Source organism: Neophocaena asiaeorientalis, unplaced genomic scaffold (genome assembly GCF_003031525.2).
Source record: "Neophocaena asiaeorientalis asiaeorientalis breed wild unplaced genomic scaffold, Neophocaena_asiaeorientalis_V1.1 scaffold120, whole genome shotgun sequence".
In the NCBI taxonomy this organism is placed as follows: Eukaryota; Metazoa; Chordata; class Mammalia; order Artiodactyla; family Phocoenidae; genus Neophocaena; species Neophocaena asiaeorientalis.
Genome location: NW_020185322.1, coordinates 2,683,146 through 2,697,197, shown reverse-complemented (window position 1 = coordinate 2,697,197; position 14,052 = coordinate 2,683,146). Strand labels below are relative to the sequence as shown.

The window sequence follows — 14,052 nt, the reverse complement described above, 5'->3', positions numbered from 1 at the left end:
TTTTTTGCGGTATGCGGGCCGGGCCTCTCACTGTTGCGGCCTCTCCCGTTGCGGAGCACAGGCTCCGGACGCGCAGGCTCCGCGGCCATGGCTCACGGGCCCAGCTGCTCCGCGAAATGTGGGATCTTCCCGGACCGGGGCACAAACCCGTGTCCCCTGCATCGGCAGGCGGACTCTCAACCACTGTGCCACCAGGGAAGCCCCCCCCGTGGAGTTTTAACTCTCAGACATGTCTGCAGTGAGCTTTCAGCAAATTGTCATTTATAGTTGCCGTTTTCCCTCTCGTGTCAATTTCTGCTCCTGAGCCTCTGTTGGGATAAGCCAGAATAACCTGTATTCGCCTGTCCCTCCAATCTTGGAGAAGCGGTTTGTTGTGTGTCCTCTTCTCTCCTCTCTTAGGAATCCAGAAAGAGCTGTTGATTTTTCCATCTCTTCAGCTTTTTACTTGCTGTTAGGATGGAGTGGTGACTTCCAAGGCCCTTGCACGTGGCGCTGGAAGTGGAAGTTAAATTGTGTTTTTATATCAGTTTTGCTACGCTGTTTTCTTGAAACTTTATTAGAAAACACCCAGTTGAATGGAGAAATGTACTGAGATTTAGAGACAGACCACCTGATTTGAATCCTATCTCTACCATTTGCTAATTGGATATGCTTGGGTAACTCAGATTTCAGCTTCTTCAGTTATAAAAAGTGAAATGAGAATAAAATTCATTGGTTTGGTCTGTGGATTGAATGAGAGCATTTATATCCAGATGATAGTTCTGTGCCCCTCACATAGTAGGTTCTTAACAACTATTTATTCTTTTTCATCCTTATTATATTTAGGAGGGCTCTTTTTTTAATAGATGAGAAATATGGTTAAGGTATAAGAGGAAAGGGGAAAATTATAGTGTGTATCTGAAAATGATAATTAGTGGAAACATAAGACGAAAATCTGGAGCCCCAAAGACCTAGTCTGAGTGTTTTAATGTGTGTGTACAGGATCTGAACTGGGGGAAGGAGGAATTGTGTGTATATTTATAGGCATACACACATACTTTCTGACTTAGAAATTTAATTTCTTGTAAACTGTATCCTAAGAAAATATGGGTAAAATAATTTCAAGGATACTTGTGACTTGGTCAAAATTGTATGGTAGACACCATTAAGAAAAAAAGTCAGTCACTGAGAGAAAACATTCATATTATAAAGAAACCACATTTGTTTATACAAAGAAATAATTCAAATCAATAATCTAAAAAATTTTAATGGCAAAATATTTGAACACATACTTCACAACACTACTTTAAATGATGCTCAACCTTATTACTAGGGAAATGCAAAATAAAACCACAGGGTAATACCCCCAGACACCTGTAATAATAATAATATCAAGTGTTAGCAAGGATGTAGAGAAACTATAACTCTCATACATTGCTGGTGTGAATGTAAAATGGTATAAGCCCTTAGGAAAACCGTTGGGAATTTTCTAATAAAGTTAACCAGACATCTGTTCTATTACCCAGCAATTATACCGCAAGTCTATATGCCTGAGAGAAATAAGTTCATATGTACACAAAAATATTTGTATAAGAATGTGCATAATGTATTTTATTTTCATGAAATAATATATCTGAAACAAACCAAGTGTTCATCACCAAGACAGCAGGAAATACATTGTGTTATACTCATAAAATGGAATATTACTCAGCAACCAAAAAGGAACAAAGTATTGATACATTCAGTGACCTGGAGAGATCTCCAAAACATCATGTTGATCAAAAAGAGTGCCAACTGCATGTTTCCTCTTACAGAAAGTTCAAAAAGCAGATAAATGTAATGTATAACAGTGGAAATCATAACAGCGGTTGTTGGTACAGAGGGATTGATTGGAAAGGGTATGAAAAAGCTCTCCATGGTGATAGAAATGTTCTCTTGATTCAGTCTGAGGTTACCTCATGTATACATTTGTCAAAATTTATCAAACTGTAGTAACCTTGAGATTTGTGCAATTTACAATATGTAAATTATACTTCAGTTTTCAAGAACAAAGAGCAAAACATTCCCACAATTTTAAAAGTGTACAAAATCAGGATACCATTTAAGCAAATATTTTTGAGTGCCAGGCAGTGTCAAAGTTGAATAAAAGGAACAGGACTCTCGTTTGCATGAAACAGTATAAGTTTAAGGTGGACATCATAGTGACTTGGCCTACAAATATTGTGAAATGACTACTACAGTAAATTTAGTTAACATCCATCATCTCATATAGATACAAAAAAAAAAGTTTTTTTTCCTTTTGATGAGAACTCTTACAATCTATTTACCCTCAACAGTTTTCTTGTATACCATACAGCAGTGTTAACTATAGACATTACATTGTACATTACATCCCCAGTACTTAGTGATATTATAACTGGAAATTTGCACAGTTCGACCTCTATCAATTTCCCTCATTCCCCAACCCCTTTCTCTGATAACACAAATCTGATCTCTTTGGGTTATTTAATTTATTTTTTTTAGATTTCAGATGTGAGATCATACAGTATTTGTCTTTCTCTGTCTGACTTATTTCACTTAGCGTAATGCCCTCAGGTTCCATCCATGTTTTTGCAAATGATAGGATTTCGTTGTTTGTTTATGGCTGAATAATATTCTATTGTATATATACCACATTATCGTTATCTATTCATCCATTGATGGACACAGGTTATTTTCATGTCTCGGCTATTGAAAATTAACGCTGCCATGCATGTGGTGGTGCAGATATTTCTTCGATATAGTGTTTTTGTTTCCTTCAGATAAATACCCACAAGTAGAATTACTGGATCATATTTTAGTTCTGTTTTTAACTTTTGAGGAAACCCCATTTTGTTTTCCATAATGGCTGTACTGGTTTGCATTCCCACGTGCACGAGGGTTCGCTTTTCTCTACATCCTCACCAACACTTGTCATCACTTGTATTTTTCATGATAGCTATTCTGACTGGTGTGAGGTAATATCTCATTGCGGTTTTGATTTGTATTTCCCTGATGACTAGTGGAGTTGAACATCTTTTCATGTACCTGTTGGCCATCTTTATGTCTTCTTTGTGAACATGTCTATTCAGGTCTTTTGCCCATTTTTTAATCAGGTTGTTAGTTTTTCTACTATTGAGTTGTATGAGTTATTTTGAATATTAACCCTGTATCAGATAAATAAATTGCAGATATTTTCTCCTGTTCTGTGGGTTACCTATTCATTTTGTTTATTGTTTCTTTTGCTGTGCAGCAGCTTTTTAGTTTGATGTACACTTATTTATTTTTGCTTTTATTGTTTGTGCTTTAGGTATTGTATCCAGGTAATAGCTGCTGAGACCAGTGTCAGGGAGCTTTTTCCCTATATTTTCTCCAGGGAGTTTGATGGTTTCGGGTCTTACATTTAGGTCTTTTATCCATTTTGAGTTCATTATTGTGAGTAGTGTAAGATAAGGGTCTAGCTTTATTCTTTTGTATACAAATATGTATTTTTCCCAGCATCATTTATTGAAGAGACTATTTTTTGTTCATTGAGTGTTCTTGGTTCCCTTATAAAATATTAGTTGGCCGTATATCCTGGGGTTTTTGTCTGGGCTCTTAATCTATTCCATTGCTCTGTTGGTCAAATTTTATTTCAGTATCATACTATTTTGATTATTATAGCCTTGTGGTATAGTTTGAAACAGAAACTGTGATGCCTCCAGCTTTGTTCTTCTTTCTCAAGATTACTTTCATTATTTAGGGTCTTTTGTGGCTCCATACAAATTTTAGAATTTTTTTTTTTCTATTTCTGTGAAAAATGCCATTGGAATTTTGATGGAGATTGCATAGACTCTACAGATGTCTTTAGGTGATATAGGCATTTTACCAATATTAATTCCTCCAATTCATGGACCCTGGATATCTTTCCATTTATTTATATTTTCCTCAGTTTCTTTCATCAAAGTCTTGTAGTTGTCTGTGTACACATCTTTCACCTCCTTGGTTAGATTTATTTCTGTTTTATTGTTTTTGATGCTATTGTGAATGAGATTGTTTTCTTTATGTCTTTTTCAGATGTTTTGTTGTTAGTGTATAGAAATGCAACTGTATTTTGTATCCCGCAGTGTTACTGAATTTGTTGATTATTCTAGCAGATTTTTGGTGGAGTTTTTAGGATTTTCTGTATAGTACACAATATTATCTGTACACAAAAACATTTTTAGTTCTCCCTTTCCTATTTTGGATGCCTTTTATTTGTTTTTCTTTCCTGATTGCTTTGGCTAGGATTTACAGTCCTATGTTGAATAGGAATTGTGAGAGTGGACACCCTTGTCTTGTTCCTCATCTTAGAGGAAAACCTTTCAAACTTTCACCATTGATTATAGTGTTGGCTGTGGGTTTTCCATATATAGCCTTTATTGTGTTGCAGTACCTTCTATATCCAATTTGTGAAGAATTTTTATCATAAAAGGATTTTTAACTATGTCAAATGTTTTTTCTATGTCTATTGAGATAATTGTATGATTTTTTTTTTTTTTTTTTCCGTACGTGGGCCTCTCACTGTTGTGGCCTCTCCCGTTGCGGAGCACAGGCTCCGGACGTGCAGGCTCAGTGGCCATGGCTCACGGGCCCAGCCGCTCCGCGGCATGTGGGATCTTCCCGGACCGGGGCACGAGCCCGTGTCCCCTGCATCGGCAGACAGACTCTCAACCACTGCGCCACCAGGGAAGCCCAGTTGTATGATTTTTATCTTCTATCCTGATGATACTGTGTATCACATTGTTTGATTTGCAGATATTGAGCCATCCTTGCATCCCAGTGATAAATCCCTCTTGATCATGGTGAATGATCTTGCTAATGTGCTGTTGAATTTGGTTTGCTAATATTTTGTTGAGAATTTTGCTATCTATATCAGTGATATTGTTCTGTATTATTCATTTCTTGTAGTATCCTTATATGGCTTTGGTATCAGGGTAATGCTGGCCTCATAAATTAGTTCTTGTTTCTTAATGTAGGTATTTATTGCTATAAACTATTCTCTCTTCAATTTTTGGAAAGTTTTGAGAAGGAGTGGCATTAATTCTTCTTTAAATGTTTCACAGAATTCAGCAGTGAGACCATCTTGTCTGGGACTTTTCTATCTTGGGAGGTTTTTGATTACAGGTTCAATCCTCTTACTTCATATTAGCCTGTTCAGATTTTCTTTCTTCATGATTCATTCTTGATAGGTTGTATATTTCTAGGAATTTATTCATTTCATCTAGATTTTCCAGTTTGTTGGTGTGTAATTTGTTCTTAGTAGTCTCATGATCCTTCATTTCTGAGGTATCAGTTATATTTTTTCTCTTTCATTTCTGATTTTATTTATTTGAATCCGTTCTTTTTCTGAGTTAGTTTAGCTAAAGGTTTGTTAATTTTGTTTATCTTTTCAAAAAATAGCTCAGTTTCATTGTTCATTTCTATTGATTTTTTGGTCTCTATTTCATTTCTTTCTGTTCTGATTGTTGTTATTTTCTTCCTTCTGATAACTTTGGGCTTAGTCCTTCTTTTTCTAGTTTCTTGTGGTATAAAATGAGATTGTTGATTTGAGATTGTTCTTGTTTCTTAATGTAGGTATTTATCACTATAAACTATTCTCTTAGAACTGCTTTTGCAGCATCCCATAGATTTTGATATGTTATGCTTCCATTGTCAGTTGTTTCAAGATATTTCTTGGTTTCCTTTTTGATTTATTCTTTGATCCATTGGTTTTTCAGGAGATGTTGTTTAATCCCACATATTAGTGAATTTTCCAGCTTTTCTTCTGTTATTTATTTCTACTTTCATACCACTGTGGTCAGAAAAGATATATTTGATGTAATCTCAATCTTTTAAAATTTGTTGATACTTGTTTCATGACCTGTCATGTGATCTGTCCTGCAGAATGTTCCTTATGAACTTGAGAAGAATGTGTATTCTGCTGTTGTTGGATGAAATGTTCTGTATATGTCTGTTAGGTTGATTTGGTCTGAAGTATGATTCAAGTCCGATGTTTCCTTGTTTATTTTCTGTCTAAATGATCTATCTCATGTAGATGAATGAGGGGTACTATCTCATGAAAGAGGGGTACTTCACCCTCTGCCCTCCCAACGCTGCTCCTCACAGATCAGTTAATTGGTTAATCACTTAACCTGCTTGTCGCTCAGCTCTGCCTCAGGACTTCCAAATTGGTGACGGGAATGAGAGCCAAGTTCATCTTTCCAAATTGACAGGAGAACCAATCATAATAAAATATTTTTAAAAACATCTTTTAAAAAAGGGGCTTCCCTGGTGGCACAGTGGTTAAGAATCTGCCTGTCAATGCAGGGGACATGGGTTCGAGCCCTGGTCCTGGAAGATTCCACATGCCACAGAGCAAGTAAGCCCATGCACCACAATGACTGAGCCCACGTACCACAACTACTGAAGCCTGCATGCCCAGAGCCCTACAACAAGAGAAGCCACTGCAATGAGAAGCCTGCACACCACAATGAAGTGTAGCCCCCACTTGCTGCAACTAGAGAAAGCCCGCACGCAGCAAACGAAGACTCAACGCAGCCAAAAATAAATAAATTTTTAGAAAACTATATTGTTCATATAGATTTTTAAAAGCCCTTATACATGAAGACATGGGATTATCCGTAGATAGTTTTCACTTATTTTTAATCAAGAACTTCATACTACTGCCCTCCATTACTAGTTCAGAAATCTAATTTTCCTTCAGGAAATACTTCTTTTTCTTTATAAAATCCATCCCATGTGGAGATGAGGGACCAAAATGTCTGAAGTCCTCCACTTTCTAATAGTCTTCAGGGCACTCTCTTTGGGCTGTTTTTAAATATCAAGTCCACTTTCAAAAGACAAAGATTCAGTTTCCACTTGCAGCCAAGATGGAGTAACAGGGACTGGATTTATCACTTGTACTAATCTATATAATCCTTTTATTTGTAGATCTGAATTATTGTACTGTTGTCTGTTTCTCTCATCAGATCTGTTACTATTTGCTTAATATATTCAGATGCTCTGATGTTGGGTTCATATATATTTATGGTTGTTATATATTCTTGACCCCTTATCATTGTATAATGGCCATCTTTGTTTCTTATTACCACTTTTGAGGTGAAGTCTATTTTTACTGATATTAGCATAGGTGTCCCTACTCTCTTTTGGTTTCCACTGGCATGGAGTATCTTTTGCCATCTCTTCACTTTGAATCTATGTGTGTTTTTAGAGCTGAGGTGAATGTCTCATATGCAGCATATAGTTGGGTCTTTTTTGTTTTTTTAATCTATCCAGCCACTCAGTGCCTTTTTATTGGAGAAATCAACTTATTAATATTTATAGTAATTATTGATATGTAAGGACTTACTGATGACACCTTATTATTTCCTGGCTGTTTGTAGTTTTATTTTTTTCTTCCTTTCTTTCCTTTTTCTTTGTAAATTCATGATGTTCCATTGTGGTATGCTTTGATTCTCTTCTCTTTACCTCTTGTTTATCTTTTATAGACTTTGTGGTTCCCATGAGGTTTATATAAAACATCTTATAGATGTAGTGGTATAATTACCCTGCTAACAATTTAAATTGTATCACATACAAAATTTCTGCCCTTTTACTGCCCACTTTCACATTTTTGATAACACCATTTACATGTTTTATTGTGTGTCCAATTAACAAATCATTGAACTTATTGGTATTTTTAATACTTTTGCCCTTTAACCTTCATTTTAGAGTTAAATAGTAGGACATCACCATTTTACAGTATTAGGGTATTCTGAATCTGACTATATGCTTACTTTTACCAGTGTGTTATATATTTTTATATGTTTTGATGTAACTAATTAGTATCCGTTTGTTTCAGCTTGAAAACTCCTTTTCGCAGTCTTTATAATGTAGGTTTAATGATGATGAATTCCCTCAGCTTTTCTTTGTTAGTGAAGGTCTTCATTTCACTCTTCAACTCTGAAGGTGAATTTTGCTGGGTAAATTAATCTTGATTGGCAGTTTCTTTCTTCTAACACTTCAAATATATCAGCCCATTCTCTCTTGTACTGTAAGGTCTTTGCTGAGACATCTGGTGATAGCCTTATGGGGGTTCCATTTTATGAGAGAAATTTTTCTTCTCTTGCTGCTTTTTAAATTCTCTCTTTGTATTTGGTTTTAGACAATTTTTATTTTTATGCGTCTTGGAGAAGAACATTTTGGGTTGAAATTTTGAAGTGACCTATTAGCTTGAATTTGGATGTCCAAATCTCTCCTCATGGCTGGAAAGTTCTCAGCCATTATTTGGTTAAATAAGCTTTTTACTCCTTTCTCCCTGTCTTCCCCTTTTGGGGCTCCAGTAATGTGTACGCTGTTTCCTTTGATGGTATTCCGTATCTATCGTAGGCTTTATTTATTCCTTCTCATTCTTTTGTTGTTGTTGTTCTAATTGTATAATCTTAATTGATCTGTCTTCAAGATTCTAACTCACTGATTTTCACTTCTACTTGTTCAAGTTTCATGAGAACTCTATTGAATTCTTCAGTTCAGTCATTGTATTCTTCATTCCAAAGTTTCTGTTTGGTTCTGTTTTCTGTTTTTGTTGTTGTTGTTGTTGAGGTTTTCATTTTGTTCTTGTGTTGTTTTCTCCATATTGTTAAATTGTTTATCTGTGCTCTCTTTTAGCTCTCTAAGAGTCTGTAGAACAATTATTTTGAATTATTTGTTGTGAAATTTCTGGATCTCCTTTTCTTTGGAGCCAGTTACTGGAGGTCCACTATATTACTTTCATGGCATTTTGTTTCCCTGATACTTTGTGATCCCTGTAGCCTTGTGTAGCTGTCTCTACGTGTGAAGAAACAGTCACCTCTTAAAGACTTCATGGGCTGATTTAAGTAAGGGAAGCCTGTCACCTGCCGATGGAGGCACAATGGACTGTGCTATAACCGTGGATCTAGTGGCTCAGGGCGCCAGGTGCAGGAGTGTGTGGCAGCACTGGGTCCAAGGGAGTATGATGTCTCTGGCTCAGCCACTAAGGTTCACAGTATCAACAATTGCGTGGTCCTTGGCAAGCACTACAGGGGTTCTGCGGTGGCTGCAATTGCTATTGGTCTCCTAAATGGTGCCTCAAGGACTAGTAACTAAGGACCAGGGCAGGCATCAGTAGTGGCTGGAGCCAGTGGTGTGCACACACTTGGTTGCAGGGCCCAGCTGCAAGTGCCTATGTAGTAGGGGAGGTCACTTGTAGACACACTCATAGTAATGGGGGGTCAGAATAGGTAGCAGGGGCCAGGGCCAACTATGGGCTTAGTGGCATCTGCTAAAGACATGGGTGTCAGCATGCTTTCCCTTGGCTTCACACTCTACCCTCCAGTATGCATACTGCAGTGGTGACCATTGACAGGGCTGGGGCTGGCGGACATGGATTTCCATAGCTGGAGAGGGTAGCTATAGCCAGGTATGGTGGCGTGAGCCAGTGACTGAAGGCAGGGCCTGATCTGGACCTGAAGCAGCTGCAGGGGCCCTGGGTGTGCTGTGCTCTCCTGTGGCTGCATTCTCTCCCATTTGCACACACACTGCAAGGGAAGGTGGTGATGAGAGTTGGGCTGGGGCTTGCAGGTACAGAGCTGGAAGGCCTCTCTACAGGTAGGTGCTGTGGCACTGGCCAGTGTCAAGAAGGCAGGGCATGATCAGGGCTTGCAGTCTGCTGTGGGGACCTTAGATGTTGTTTTGCTCTCCTCTGGCCACACACTCTGGGTGTGCACAGTGTAGTGAGGGCCAGTGACTGGTCAGGCCGGGGGCTATGTATAGGTGGGCGCCAGTCAGGGACAGAAGGCCCCTTGCGTGTCATACTCCCATGAGAGGGATAACACATTATATGCACTATCTAAAAGAATATAATGTCTTGTATTATTGATCCTGAAAATACTTTGTTCCAGCTTCAGTTGATGATGAGTGCTCTGATATTCTAAGAAAGCCTGTTTATTTTTTGTTTATGCCCTTTTGATTTAAACTCAGATTATGTCAGAAAAACTTGAATGGGCGTCACCACCTCGTAATCCTCTAACTAACCTTTGCTCTTTCCTCAAGCTTTGGAGGAAGCTGAAAAAGTGTCCCGTCAAGCTACTGGGCACTCTGTCATTTAGACGCTTACATCCACATTAAAACTGACATGTAGAAATGGCTTTCACTGCCAGCACTTTCTTGCCCTTTTCTCCCCCTCACTTTCCCCATCTCAGTTCCTTCCATGCAGTCTGAATCATCTCATTTATAATTAGGAGGTGAAAAGGGCAAATAAAAAAACAACTTAGGATTTTATCACATCATTGGCATTGGATATAAGTGCCAGTGATGTACCAAAATAACTGAATGCACAGCTTCCAAATTGGTGCATGGATGTTCAGTACTTGCTGCCCATTCCTGTTTGCATTTCAGCCTTCAACATAATGACACCCCGTGATAGGATCTGAAATACCAAAGGTTTTGCTTGCATAGTCGTTATTGGAATTCTGAAAATCTATGTATGTTCGCATGCATATTTAAATTTTTCAAATATGGTATTATGTATTATATTCTAAAAGATAGGACATAGTAAATATTATAGAAGAGTATGATGAATTATTAACAAATATTTTGTGACAAAACTTGTTAACTATGTTTTAACTATTGAATCATGCACACCCAGTTTGAAAGAAAGTCACACAAAAATTTGTTGGTTGGTTTTATCCAAAGTGAAAAGATTGACAAAATGTAGTTCATGAGAACATGCTAATTATATTTAGAAAAAAAATCAGTATCATTATACTCTACTGCTTTGGTTGTTCCAAATTCAGAATATTTATCAGATTTATTTATTTATTTATTTATCAGGAGCTCAGATTCACCCCCATCAGAATATGTATAAGATGGGAAAAGAGAGGAAGACCTACAGGACTAGAAAGACTTCTCCCCAAACCAATACTTATATAACTTTTTTGACTGCCCTGGAAATTTTATAACCCAGCTAAGGGTGTTATAATTAGATTTGGAATGGGTGAAAGGTATGCTTTCCTTTTGTAGGAGGAAGAAAGGTGATTGTGAATACAGATACATACATTGGCCAACAGTTTTAGAAAAAGGATGGGTGGGTCTGGAAACCAATGAGGGATTATGCCACCAGGCACGTGTTATCATTTTTAACTGCATATTTAAAAATGGGAAATAAACTCCAGATAAATTTGTGGACCCACTGGATACATCAAGAAACAGAGTCAGGCCAGAAGCCTCTTTACCACCAACCCTCAAAAGTCCCCACCTTGACTGATAGACTTCCTGGGTTTAGTGCAGCTCAGAGTCAGGGTCCAGTAACCCCAAGTATTCCTACTTCCCTTTCTGAAATGCACAGTTATCCAAGCTAAGGGCCCCCCGTCCCTTTGAGGAAGGAAAGGAGGAGGATTTTACACTTGTGTACACACTTGTGACAGGGTAGCAGGGTGCTGCCCCAAGAGGACCTGCCATCATCCCCTCCTACAGAGGGTGTCTGCAGAGCTTTCCACGGAGGTTGCTGCTTCCCTCACCAAATATTCCTCCGTGATTTTGTGAAACGTGTCCTCTGAACACCCCCCAGGAGATGGGTGAGCAAGTCACACATTAGACATCTACTCCATCATTCCATTTCCCTAAATCATTAGATTTATTCCTCTACATTATAAGAAGGACATTGCACACTTCAGCTTGATTTAATGTAAACCAATATGATATCCAGGTTTTAGTCAACTGTGTAAGCAAATTGTGAGGGTCTTTCCCAGTTGCTCAAACTAACATAGGGAATCCAGAATGCCTGATAAGTGCACCCATGTTGATACATTTGGCCATTCCAATATTATTTTCTTCCACCCCGGGCAATTACACTTAGATTCCATTTCTGCACATGTATATATTAATTTCTACCACATTTTGCAGTTTTTTTCAGTGTGTGAATTGGCTCCTTCCAGGTCAGACTTGGTAATCATTTCCCTTGATGAGGTTGGATTTGACTCCAGCATGGTTCTGCAGGCCATGAGGGATAGCGAGGGTGGATCATTTGGAAATAAGCTTTCCCCTGCAATGTAAGGTCATTACGCTGTCCTCGTGCTGGGAGAAGCGCCTTCCTCAGAAAGGGGAGGGGGAGCAGGATCTGCTGTTGGGGAGGCTTACAGGGATTTGTAAGGTCGGGGTACCCAGATTCATCTGAATTGCCTTCATTCCAGTTCTCAGGGCTCCATCCTTTTCTTATCAGCCCCTAATATGCACATAAGAAATTTGATAAGGATGAGAAATCAACTTGAATCGTAACTTGGAGCTAAAAGAGATTAATTTATGATAATCATAAAATTCCCTTCCCCCGATTCTCTTAACTCTGCCTGGAGGTGTTCATTTTCATTCTACCATTTCCCCAATGCAATAAAAAGTAGTTAGCATAGTCCAGGGTACCAGTGGCAGAATTCCCATCATAACAGTCTTTTGAAACAGTCCCTTGCTTTCCAAAGTCTTCTGTTTAATAGGCATATTATTTCCAGCAACATTTGGGGCTGTGCCTTAAAAAAAAAAAGTCCCCATTGTGGACATTGTAGGTTTGGGGGATAATTAAAGTAATGAAGTGCCCTGCAAGGTGGGCCGCAACCTGGGCTTGCAGGGACGTGCAGGGCAGCACGGGCCACTGAGGGAGGCTGGGCCCAAGTGGAAGCCGGGAGGGGCCAGGCGGGCGAGGTGGGCAGTGTGGGGCCCTGCCTAGCCCTCCCCCCGGACACCGCATGTTGCCCTGGGCCCCCCGGCAGCATGGCCCGGGTGAAGAGCAGGCAGGCGCCCGAGGAACAAGGTCCCTCGGCAGTCAGCGACCCCGGCCAGGCCAGGGACTCTGGAGAGGAATCCCTGGGGGAACCAAGAACATCCCCACTGGACAATCCTCAGCCCTGATACCGAAGGCCTTCCTGGATCCAGAAAGAGCAGCTGCTGCCTCGGTCGCCCCGAGGCCTCGCTGCCAAGTGGTCCCCGGGAACCCCAGTTCCCCCTTATCCCCAGATGACCTGGGAGGTGGCCCCGTCAAGGATGACCCTGCTACCGCCCTGGGACCCCAACTATGAGGCTTAAGCGGGACCTCGTCTGGTGCGGAGGCCCAGCTGTGGGGCAGGCACCTCCTTCTCAGGCCAGACCTTGTGCCGTCCCTCATTCTGGCCTCTGTACGAGGCAGCAGCGTGAGGCAGAGGCCTCAGGCCCATCTAGCAGGACATCAGAGTGGAGAGCAGGTGCCCAGGGATGCAGGGTTCCCAGTGATATGCTCTGAAGATGTCTTTCTTTCTGACCCTCTGCTGCCCTGTGGGCAGCGTGTTCCCCTGCACCTGTCTCAGGGCCCTCAGCAGGTGATGGGCTCTCTCAAGCTGCTGCTCCCAACCCCAATTATGTCCCCCTGGGTCCTCCCCACTCCATCCTCTGGCTGCTCCACCGCCTGGCTCAGAGGGCCTGAGCTGATCGCCCTCACTGGCCTCCTGCAGATGAGCCAGGGGGAGCCAAGACCCAGCTCCCCGGGGGCTCCCATGCCCCCTGCTGACCCTCCAGATGCTGCCTCTGACCACCCAGGTACCAGTGGTGGCCAGAGCTGTTCTCACTGCATGGACCCATCTCTCCCATGGGCCTCAGGCAACCAAGGTCCATAGCACCTCCAGGGGCGGAGTGGGCTCCTACTTCGCCAGGCAGGTTCTGTTGACAATAAAACAGTGTTGGTTTGTAAAGTAATGAAGTAAATGCTAGTGTTCTCTACCCAGAAGTTACCCATCTCAGTATGTTGGGTTTCAAAAGCAATTTTTATTTTGGACGCTTGGCCTAAACTTCCCAGTTTTGCCACCAAACAATAGGACATCAGCTCTGAAGAGGCTCAATCTAAATTCTTTGACTAATGTGAATATCAGAGAAAGCGCAATATAGCATATAAATCAGTTTCTTATATACTGATTATAATTCATTCATTAAAAATATGCTGTTATTTTAAGAACAAAATCACAAGTACATCACTGGAAAAAGGGTGTTTAGGCCAATGCAACTTGTGCTCTTGTGACCATC

At 40.2% G+C, this 14,052-nt stretch overlaps 1 pseudogene; it reads left to right on the top strand.

The window, feature by feature from the left end:
* Nucleotides 1–12,749: 12,749 nt before the first annotated feature.
* Nucleotides 12,750–13,649, top strand: LOC112392437 (histone deacetylase complex subunit SAP25 pseudogene; annotated as a pseudogene).
* The last annotated feature ends 403 nt before the right edge of the window (nt 13,650–14,052 follow it).